We start from the raw sequence: 11,707 nt of genomic DNA on the forward strand, positions 1-11,707 counted from the left end.
GGAGTGTTGTGCCCTTTCTTTCCTCCTTTGTCACTTCTCTATCTCATGAGCACGTCTGTTCTCCTAAAAGTGAGCTGTGGCTTGGTGTATGGTGTGGCATCACTGTGTTCTGTTCCGCGCTGAGTCCTCCCAGTTTGGTGGGTTGATGCCTCCCTTTTTAAGGTGTACTTTCAGTATGTCTTTGAAACATTTCCACTGCCCTCCGTGAGCCCTTCTCCCCAACTTAACTGAGAGAAGAGTACTTGCTTTGGGAGGCGAGTGTCAGTCATATGTACACAGTGGCCAGCCCAGCTGAGTTGGTGTTTCATGACCCACGCTTCTATACTGCTGATGTTGGCTGCAGAGAGAACACTGATGTTAGTGCGTCGGTCTTCCCACCTGATCCTGAGAACCCTCCTGAGACTGTGCGGCTGGAACCACTCCAGCCACTTGAGATGTCATCTGTAGGTTACCCAGGTCTCACATCCATAGAGAAGGGTGGGGATGACAACTGCCTTGTAAACCAAGATCTTGGTACCTGTTTGCAGATCCCTATCATTGAAGGCTCATTTGAGTAGTCTTCCAAAAGATATGCTGGCACATCGGATCCTGTATTCAATTTCTGTGTTGATGTTGGCTGTTTGGGAGAGATTGCTGTTTGGGGAAGAGTTTGATGATAGCCTTAAATTCCTGGGTAAATTGTGGTGTGGGGTCTTCTCTGAGTTCTTTATAGTAGGTTGTGTTGGAGAGTTGACAACCTTCCTCAGAACACCATCCTTGCCACCATGGATGTCACTTCTGTATACACCAACATCCCTCACAATGACACCATAGCTGCCTGCTTCAAATAATTATAACACAATGGACAACCCTTAGATATCCACCCCAAACACACCACCAAACTCATCCATTTCATCCTCACTCATAACAATTTTGCATTCAAAGCACACACTTTGTCCAAACCATGGGAATAACCATGGGTACTAGGATGACTTCCCAATATACCAATCTCTTCATGGGTCACCTTGAAGAAGAATTTATGGACAAATGCACCACAAAACCAATGATATATCTGAGCTACATTGATGATATTTTCACCCTCTGGACAGATGACTTAAGCTCCTTCTTGGATTTCCACCACAACTTCAACAACTACCACCCACCCATTAAACTCCCTCAGGAACACTCCCACGCTAGCACCTGCTTCCCCAACATCATGATCAGCTTCAACACTGGAATCCTACTGGCAACTATATATGAGAAACCCATGGATCACTGCACTTACCTTCACAGATCCAGTAACCATCCCAAACACACCAAGAAATCTGTTATCTTCAGCCAAGCACTCAGATACCACAGAATATGCTCTGAGGGAAAAATCCAAGATATACACCTTAACACACTGTAAACTGCTTTCACCAAACAAGGACACTCCGCCAGAAAAGTAGATCGCATCATGGAATGGGCCCCCAAATACCCCGAGAGAACCTGCTTCAATACAGAAATAAAACCCCCTCCAAGCACACACTCCTAGTTGTCACTTACCACCTCACACTGGAACCCATAAGGGATCTCATGAAACAACTACAACCTATACTTGATGGGGACCCCATCCTGAAAAATCTTTCCTGAACCCCCTCATCTGGTCTTCAAACAATCCCCCAACATCTCTAAGCTCATTGTCAGAAGCAAGCACTCCACAGACTGGGGCGCACCAACTGAAAACAGCACCAGACCTTGCCAGAACAAAACCTGTAGATGCAAAATCTGCAGACATATCTCCTCTGCTACCATGATCAACACACCCCACAACACACCTTTCAAGATCCATGGGCCCTACACATGCCTATCACAACAGATGGTGTACCTCATCCAGTGCTCTAAATGCCCCAACAACAAGTATGTGGGTGAAACTAGACAATCACTATACTCTCGAATGAACTCGCATAGGAAAATTATAAACGACAAAAACACCCTATCACCTGTGGGTGAAGACTTTTCACAAAGTGATCACTCTATATTTGACCTATCAGTCCTCATCCTCAAAGGAAGCTTGCACAACACTTTCAAAAGATGAGGCTGGGAAGTTAAATTCATGACTTTGCTAGACACTAAAAATCACGGACTGTTAGACACTAGATTTGTGGCTTATTACAACAATCTATAAACCACTAAACACCGTGGCCCAGTTGCCTTCCCTCCTTCCTTTCCCCCGATGACTAGAGGCTTTTTAATGGGTCACTTCGTCCCTTGAAATATGTGTTAACTATTTATGCTTATGCTAAGCAATCTGTTCCACCTTGTATTTAGCTGTGACACTCAGAGTACATTTCCCAGACCTGAAAAAGCTCTGTGTGACTCAAAAGCTTCTCTCTCTCACCAACAGAAGTTGGCTCACTTTGTCTCTCTACTCTTTCTATAGAGCTTTTAACCACCCTATAGATTTTAATAGAGAATTCTATCACTACTGTAGAATTCTGTAAAACGGTTTAAAAATATCTTTAAAAAATTAGTCTTCTCTATTCAGTTCTTACTGTTTGTAAAAATTCTTGCACCATGAGCATCCTCCTTGCATTCAGTGGCACAGGATAGGGCATAAGTGACACTGAATTTAGCCCATTGAGTATAAGCAAGAGAGTATATTGTACAGTACCTAAGACATACCCTAAATATGTTTGCAAGGGAGAGCTGAACTCTGTTTAGTACTTGAAAAATACTATATTTTTTCTTAAGATAGTCAGGGAAATGCCAACTGCCTCTGAGGTTTCAGAAGTGTTGGATTTTCAGATTCTGCATAGAAGTCCTAATCTTGCTCTTTTTAAAGAAAACAGAACTTTGTCTATTGGCTTAACTAAGAACAAAAGGAGGCCTGTAACCTGTGTTCATTTTTGCATTATATAGACCTCTCCCCTCAAGTTTATGAAGCTGCTGACAAAAATCTGCACAAGGAGCTGAATACCTTTCAATAAAACCCTTTTAACAAATGAATTTACAGGATTCCATAAAATTTCCATAAAACTAGATTGTAATTTAATATTGTCACATTTTGCACTTCCTCAGCAAGACACATTAGAAAGAACTGAAAGCAATGAGTATCAGCCTCAGCTGAAACATTCACATATGTGAAAAGTACCTTGAACTATCCCTGAACTGTTTTGTAAAAATCAAGAAAAGTAATTTCTGCACTTTTGATGTGATATGCTTCTACAATTACTAACTATTAAGTAAGCAATGCTAGTAAATTGTAAATTTCCAGATTACTTGTTAAAAGTCTCATCAATATAATCATGCTAAGGCTAAAATTGCATTGCTGGTTGATTTTGATCTATCTAGCTGTTTTAGCAAGTCTCATTATAGGCAGAGTTATTAGAGTAGCCTATAGTTAAGGATGACTAACGCTATCCGTTTTAGAACCTGTTAACAGCTGCTTATAATTTTGCTCAAGTTTAATAGTTTGGACTGAAATTTTCCTGGCCTGGTCTGCCTGGCCAGAGCCCTATTAGCCAGGTGTTTTGGAGTGAATCTCTGTAGACTTTCATGGCTACTATAGCGGTCCAGAGAGCAAAACTTGCTAAGAAATGGAAGCTTACAAGAAGCGGAAACTTTGGACAGATGACTAGGGAGGAGCATAAAAACACTGCTCGAGCATGCAGGGGTGTAATCAGGAAGGCCAAGGCACAATTGGAGTTGCAGCTAGCAAGGGACGTGAAGGGTAAGAACAAGGGTTTCAACAGGTATGTTAGCAACAATAAGAAGGTCAGGGAAAGTGTGGGACCCTTACTGAATAGGGGAGGCAATCTAGTGACAGATGATGTGGAAAAAGCTGAAGTACTCAATGCTTTTTTTGCCTTGGTCTTCACAGACAAGGTCAGCTCCCAGACTGCTGCACTGGGCAGCACACTAGGGGGAGGAGGTGAGCAGCCCTCAGTGGTGAAAGAACAGTTTAAGGACTATTTAGAAAAGCTGGACATGCACAAATTCATGGGGCCAGATCTAATGCATCCGAGAGTGCTGAGGGAGTTGGCGGATGTGATTGCAGACCCATTGGCCATTATCTTTGAAAACTCGTGGCGACCAGAGGAGGTCCCGGGTGATTGGAAAAAAGGCAAATATAGTGCCCATCTTTAAAAAAAGGAAAGGAGGAGAATCTGGGAAACTACAGACCGGTCAGCCACGTCTCAGTCCCTGGAAAAATCATGAAGCAGGTCCTCAAGGAATCCATTTTGAAGCACCTGGAGGAGAGGAAGGTGATTAGGAACAGTCAACATGGATTCACCAAGGGCAAGTCATGCCTGACCAACCTGATTGCCTTCTCTGATGAGATAACTGGCTCTGTGGATATGAGGAAAGTGGTGGACGTGATATATCTTGACTTAAGCAAAGCTTTTTATACAGTCTCCCACAGTATTTTTGCCAGCAAGTTAAAAAAGTATGGATTGGATGAATGGACTGTAAAGTGGATAGAAAGCCGATTATATCGTAGGGCTCAACAGTTAGTGATCAACGGCTCAATGTCTAGTTGGTAGCTGGTATCAAGCGGAGATCTCCAGGGGTCTGTCCTGGGGCTGATTTTGTTCAACATCTTCATTAATGATCTGGATGATGGGATGGATTGCACCCTCAGCAAGTTTGCAGATGACACTAAGCTTGGGGGAGAGGTAGATACACTGGAGAGTAGGGATAGGGTCCAGAGTGAAGTAGACAAATTGGAGGATTGGGCTAAAAGAAATCTGATGAGGTTCAACAAGGACAAGTGCAGATTCCTACACTTAAAATGGAAGAATCCTATGCACTGCTACAGGCTGAGAATCGACTAGCTAAGTGGCAGTTCAGCAGAAAAGGACCTGGGGACTACAGAGGACAAGAATTGCTGCATATGAGTCAACAGTGTGCTCTTGTTGCCAAGAAGGCTAATGGCATATTGGGCTGCGTTAGTAGGAGCATTGCCAGCAGACTAAGGGAAGTGATTATTCCCATCTATTCAGCACTGGTGAGGCTACATCTGGAGTACTGGAGTTCTGGGCCCCCCACTACAGAAAGGATATGGCAAATTGGAGAGAGTCCAGCGGAGGTCAACAAAAATGATTAGGGGGCTGGGGCACATGACTTATGAGGAGAGGCTGAGGGAACTGGGCTTATTTAGTCTGCAGAAGACAAGATTGAGGAGGTATTTAATAGCAACCTTCAACTATCTGAAGGGGGGTTCCAAAGTGGATGGAGCTCGGCTGTTCTTAGTGGTGGCATATGACAGAACAAGGAGCAATGGTCTCAAGTTACAATGTGGAAGGTCTAGGTTGGATATTAGGAAAAACTATTTCACTAGGAGGGTGGTGAAGTACTGGAATGTGTTACCTAGGGAAGTGGTAGAATCTCCGTCCTTAGAGGTTTTTAAAGCCTGGCTTGAGAAAGCCCTGGCTGGGATTGGTCCCGCTTTGAGCAGGGGGTTGGACTAGATGACCTCCTGAGGTCTCTTCCAACCCTAATCTTCTATGATTTTATGATCATACTTCACCCTACTAGGCAATCCCCTTTTGCCCCATATTTACCATCCCACTATATGAAGGTGGAGTTGGACTTTTGGGAAGTATATGTAAAAGTTCATAAAATGTCACAACCTATAATAATAAATGTTAATGGGAAGAGGTATGAAAGGAAGACAGAAAAAAATGAATTAGTTTAAACAAAAAAAGGCTACTGATATAACTCAAGGACTATATTAAAAATCATACTTGGTAAAAACAGAAGATGTGGAACTGGAAATTAGTGAGCCAAAATTGGTGCGTTAGACATTAGGCCTAAATGGAGGACAAAATAATGAGGGATGGTCTATTTCACCCATCACTTCCTTTTTTGTGTCCTTTAAGGAAAGAGACTTTTGAGGGGGAAAAGAGCAGACAGTGGAGTAACAGAGGCTACTGAGCAAGCTTCACTATCATGGCTTTCACCCCCATCATCTCCTGGAACCTTGGGCCTTTGTCATCCTAATCCTGAGAAATGTCTAATCAGGTTGCAGAGAGAGGGACTCTGTTGACATTGCCGTCTCTACCAGCTCCAGCTGAATCCTAAACACCAACTGGGATGAAATGGGATTGGACTTTAACAACAGCAACAACAACAGCTCCAGTTTTCTCAACTAATTTCTTCTCTTCCCCCCAAAAGGACAGTTATTACCATCGGTGATACCACGTAAGAGACTGTCAAACTAGGGGATTTTTCCTGTTTAGATTACAGGGTGAGAATTTGTTAATTTGTATCCTACCTATCTAGTATGTTAAGCTCTGTCTGCGGTTTTTGTTTATTTACTAAGGTAATCTGCTCGTTCTGTGTGCCACCCATTTTACCACTTAAAATCTGCCTTTTGTAGTTAATAAAATTTGTTTTGTTATTAAACCCAGTTTCTGTAATTTCTAATGGGGTGGGGGGAAGAAGTTGTGCATACCTTCCTCCAGATTGAGGGAGGAGGCAGTTTCATAATACATCTTTGGGTCTGCACTCCAAGGGAGGTGTACACCTGTGCGCTTGGGCAAGTCCCTTAAGCTGAGTCTTCTCAGAGCTGAACTGCAGCTGGGTGTGGCCCTGCCTGTCTGTATGCCAGAAGAGTCTTTAATAGCCTGGCTCAGCAAGACAGGTTAAAGGGGGCCCATGCTGGTAGAACAGATAGACTCATTGGTATGTCCGCACAGCAGGTGGCATCCCAAGGGGTCCAACCAATCACAGTATTGTGGAGAAAAATGTGATCATATAATTAAAGACTGTATCATAATACATAAGCACGGGGAGGCTGAACTAAAATTGCTCACTCTGCTTTAATTCGGGCATTTCCTAACCTTTTGAATGCTTCGCTTTGCCGCCTTAATGTTCTTTTAACATTGTTTTTATCTAATACATTTTACATGATCACGAGTGCTTTTTTTTTTTTTTTTTTGCTCACACAACTAACAGCTTTTGAGAAAGCAAATACATTCCAGAAACACAGACTGACTCTGGATTTCTCCCAGATTTTAGAAGTTTGACAACACCCAGATCTCACGGAGTATTAAAAATGTGAAATTTTAAAATCAAAACATGCAGACATTTTTGTTCTAACATGTGCTAACCAGATGACTTCTATCCTTATAATGGTACTTGGAGCCAACAACACAGGATTTGCAGTATGGACTTTGACAAAAACAAACCAAAATTATAGTAAAAGTTTGCTGGTTTATGTTAAAGCAGTGAATTTTGTACAGGAACAAGAAAGTGGCCCTTTGAGGTCCCCATTTACATTACTAAGTTTACTGTGTTAGAAAACTTTTAGTAAAGCTATTTTAATAAATGGCTTCATCATACTAAACAGTGACCATCACTGAATTATTTAGGCACTGATGTGTCAGCTGCATGAACAGACTGATTTGAAAAATGAGACTAGGAGTTCATGTTTGTTCTCCAGACTGCATCTAATGTCCTCCAATAGTACTACTGTGAAAGGCAGCGTGGTCAGTGGCAGAGGCACGGCATGGGAGTCAAGGTACCTGCTTCCTATTCCTGGCTCTGTCACTCATCTGCTGTGTAACCTTGGCCATGTCACTATACAGCTTTATATGCATAGCTCATCAGGGCAGGGGGTGTTTTTGTTTGCACAATGCCTAGCAAAATGAAGCTCCAATCTAGGTTCTACCGTAATAAAAATATTAACAACAACTTTCACATTAGCATCACAGCACTGAAAGACTTCTACTAGGGTTGTCAAGCGAATAAAAAAATTAATCTTGATTAATTGCACTGTTAAACAATAATAGAATACCATTTAAATATTTTGGATGTTTTCTACATTTTCAAATATATTGATTTCAATTGCAACACAGAATAGAGAGTGTACAGTACTCATTTTATATTTTTATTAAGAATTTGCACTGTAAAAAAAAATAAATAGTATTTCAATTCACCTAATACAAGTACTGTAGTGCAGTCTCTTTATCATGAAAGTTGAACTTACAAATGTAGAATTATGCACAAAAAACCTGCATTGAAAAATAAAATGTAAAATTTTAGAGCCTACAAGTCCATTCAGTCCTACTTCTTGTTCAGCCAATCGCTCAGACAAACAAGTTTGTTTACATTTGCAGGAGATAATGCTGCCCGGTTCTTAATTACAATGTCACCTGAAAGTGAGAACAAGCATTCTCATGGCACTGTTGGAGCCGGTATCACAAGATATTAACGTGCCAGATGCGCTAAAGATTCATATGTCCCTTTCATGCTTCATTCCAGGGGACATGCATCCATGTTGATGATGGGTTCTGCTTGATACCAATCCAAAGCAGTGCAGACTGACACATGTTCATTTTTATTATCTGAGTCAGATGCCACCAGCAGACAGTTGATATTTTTTTTGGTGGTTTGTGTTCTGTAGTTTCCGCATCGGAGTGTTTCTTTTAAGACTTCTGAAAGCATGCTCCATACCTCATCCCTCTCAGATTTTGGAAGGCACGTCAGATTCTTAAACCTTGGGTCGAGTGCTGTAGCTATCTTTAGAAAGCTCACATTGGTACCTTCTTTGCATTTCGTGAAATCTGCAGCGAAAGTGTTGTTAAAATGAACAACATGTGCTGGGTCATTATCTGAGACTGCTATAACATGAAATATGGCAGAATGCAGGTAAAACAGAGCAGGGGACATACAATTCTCCCCCAAAGAGTTCAATCACAAATTTAATTAACACATTTTTTTAACAAGCATCATCTGCATGGAAGCATGTCCTCTGGAATGGTGGCCGAAGCATGAAGGGGCATACAAATGTTTAGCATATCTGGCATGTAAATATCTTGCAATGCCTGATACAAAAGTGCCATGTAAATGTCTGTTCTCACTTTCTGGTGACACTGTAAATAAGAAGAGGGCAGCATAATCTCCTTTAAATGTAAACAAACTTGTTTGTCTTCGCGTTTGGCTGAACAAGAAGTTGAACTGCATGGACTTGTAGACTCTGAAGTTTTACGCTGGTTTGTTTTTGAGTGCAGTTACGTAACAAAAAAAATCTACATTTGTAAGTTACACTTTCATGACAGATTGCACTACAGTCCTTGTATGAGGCAAATTGAAAAATACTATTTCTTTTATCATTTTTACAGTGCAAATATTTGTAGCAAAAATACACACTTTGATTTCAATTACAACACAGAATACAATATATATGAAAATGTAGAAAAACATCCAAAATATTTAATAAATTTCAATTGCTAGTCTATTGTTTAACAGTGCGACTAAAACTGCAATGAGTTAACTGCAATTAATCAACAGCCCTAATTTCTACACACATTTGGAAATATTTACAAATGAGCTGTAATACATGCTAAACATTTAATGCTACCTTGTGATTTAAAAGCACCTTGAGTAAAACTCTGCACTCAGTGTGTATGTCTACACTGCAATTAGACACCATGGCTGGCTCATGCCAGCTGACTAGGGCTCAGGCTAATTGCCTGTTTAATTGCATGTAGATGTTCAGGCTTGAGCTGGAGCCCGGGCTCTAGGACCCTGCAAGATGGAAGGGTCCCAGACCTCAGGCTGCACTCAGAGCCTGAACTTCTACACTGCAGTTAAAAAAAAAAAAAAAAAAGGAGGACTTGTGGCACCTTAGAGACTAACAAATTTATTTGAGTATAAGCTTTCATGAGCTACAGCTCACTTCATCGGATGCAGTTAAACAGTCCCTTAGCCCAAGCCTGAGTCAGATGGCATGGGCCAGCTGCGGGTCTAATTGCAGTGTAGACATATGCAGTGGGAGCTGCTGGGTGCTGAGCGCTTTTGAAAATGTGGCTACTTTTATCCAGGTGCCTAAGTGGGAGCTGAACTCCTAGCTGGCCCCAGGACATGCAGAAAGTCTGTGCCAAAGCCAGAAATTCAAACCTGAATTTCTGAGTCCCAGTGCAGTCTTAACCACAGATAAGACCTTTCTTCTCCACAGGTCTTAGACTTGTAAAACAATTTTGGGGAGGGGAGTGTAGAAAAGTTACGGCAGCAAAATGGAATTAGCCAAAATCATAGATTTTAAGGTTAGACTGGACCATTATGATTCTCTAATCTGATCTCCTGCATAACACAGGCCATAGAATTTCACTAACTGATTCCTGCACCAAATCCATAAATTCCAGTTTAGCTAGAGTACTAATTTTAGAAAGACATCCAATGTTGATTTTAAAAACGTCAAGTGATAGAGAATTCACCACATCCTTAAGTAAGTTGTTCCAATGTTTAATTATGAGAGCTGATCAAATTTTTTTTCTCTCTCATGGAAATTGGACTTTTTGCCAAAAAGCCTAAAACCAAAATACTTCAATTTGGAAACCCCACCTCAGTGTTTCATGGGAATTGTAGTTCAAGTGGCACATATAAAATATCTATCAAAAATGACATTTTACAAGTGGAACTTCAAGGAAATGGAAAAATGAAAACTAATGCTTTTTTCTGATGTGGAGAGAAGTTCATGTGAAACAGTGAAATCACTTAAATCAAGGTCAGGTTGACATGATATTTTAATGGACTTGTGCCATCTGCTTAATCTAGTCTTTTCAGTTTATAACATAACTCAGGTTTATAACTTGATATAGAGGGTGGAGTATATTTTCTAAACCAGTTCATCCATTTGGTACTTATGTACCTTCATAATGAAGTAACTGGCACTGAGCTGGAGATACTGCAGTTTTGCTTCCTGTTAAAATAGCCTAAAAAGGATTTGCTTCTTGTTTAAATTAGCAAGTGAAACATATATACCAGATAATGTTATATTTCTTGCACTACAGATTTGTTGTTGAAATATAATAATTATCTCTGTAGGGTTTTCTTTGGCATGTTGGACAGGTGCCTCTGTTTAATCTCGGAGAGAATTTTTAGGAGATCATTATTTCTTTTTTTTCTGTAGCCTAGTACAAGGATGGGCAAACTTTTTGGCCCGAGGGGCACATCTGGGTATGGAAATTGTATGGCAGCCTTGAATGCTCACGAAATTGGGGTTGGGGTGCAGGAAGTGGGGGATGAGGGCTCTGGCTGGGGATGTAGTCTCTAGGGTGGGGCCAGAAATCAGGGCCAGCTCTAGGTTTTTTGCCACCCCAAGCAAAAAAAAATTGGCTGCCCCCCACCCCAGCCCTGGGCTCCCCCTTCCCCCCTGCTGCCCCAGCCCTGGGCTCTCCCCCCAGCACCCACACCCCCTGCTGCCCCAGCTCTGGGTCTCCCCCCTGACTCCACCTGCTCCCCCGTCACCTCCAGCCAGTCTGGCACTGGCAGGGTTGGGGTAAGCAGTGGGGCTCCCAGGGTGCGCCTCAGCCCAGGGTCCCTCTAGCCGGAGCTCCCGCCTCGAGGACTGGCTGGGAATCGGGAGGCCAGAGCAGGGGGGACTGCCCCAGCAGGGGGCTGAGGAGCCAGGGCAGGGCAGCCCCAGGGGGAGCAGCCGGCAGGGAGCGAAGCCCTGGTGTCTGGGATGCGGGCCCCGCATGGCAGTGCCCCGGGCACCAGTCCTCTATGGACCCGCTGCTGCTCCTGGCCACCCTGCCGCAGGCCCTGGGCGGCTCGGGCCGTTTTGCCCAGCCCCCACTACGGCGCTGGCACTTGCGGCACTTGCAGGCGGCTCCATGCGCCCCACAGGGCGACCCCCAGCCTGAGTGTCCCACGCTTCACATGTCAGAGCCCGCCGGATGGCTTGGCCGCAGCCGGCGGTGCGAACCACAGCGGCCTCAGAGCACCCCCCATACTG

Source organism: Dermochelys coriacea, chromosome 2 (genome assembly GCF_009764565.3).
Source record: "Dermochelys coriacea isolate rDerCor1 chromosome 2, rDerCor1.pri.v4, whole genome shotgun sequence".
Taxonomy (NCBI): domain Eukaryota; kingdom Metazoa; phylum Chordata; order Testudines; family Dermochelyidae; genus Dermochelys; species Dermochelys coriacea.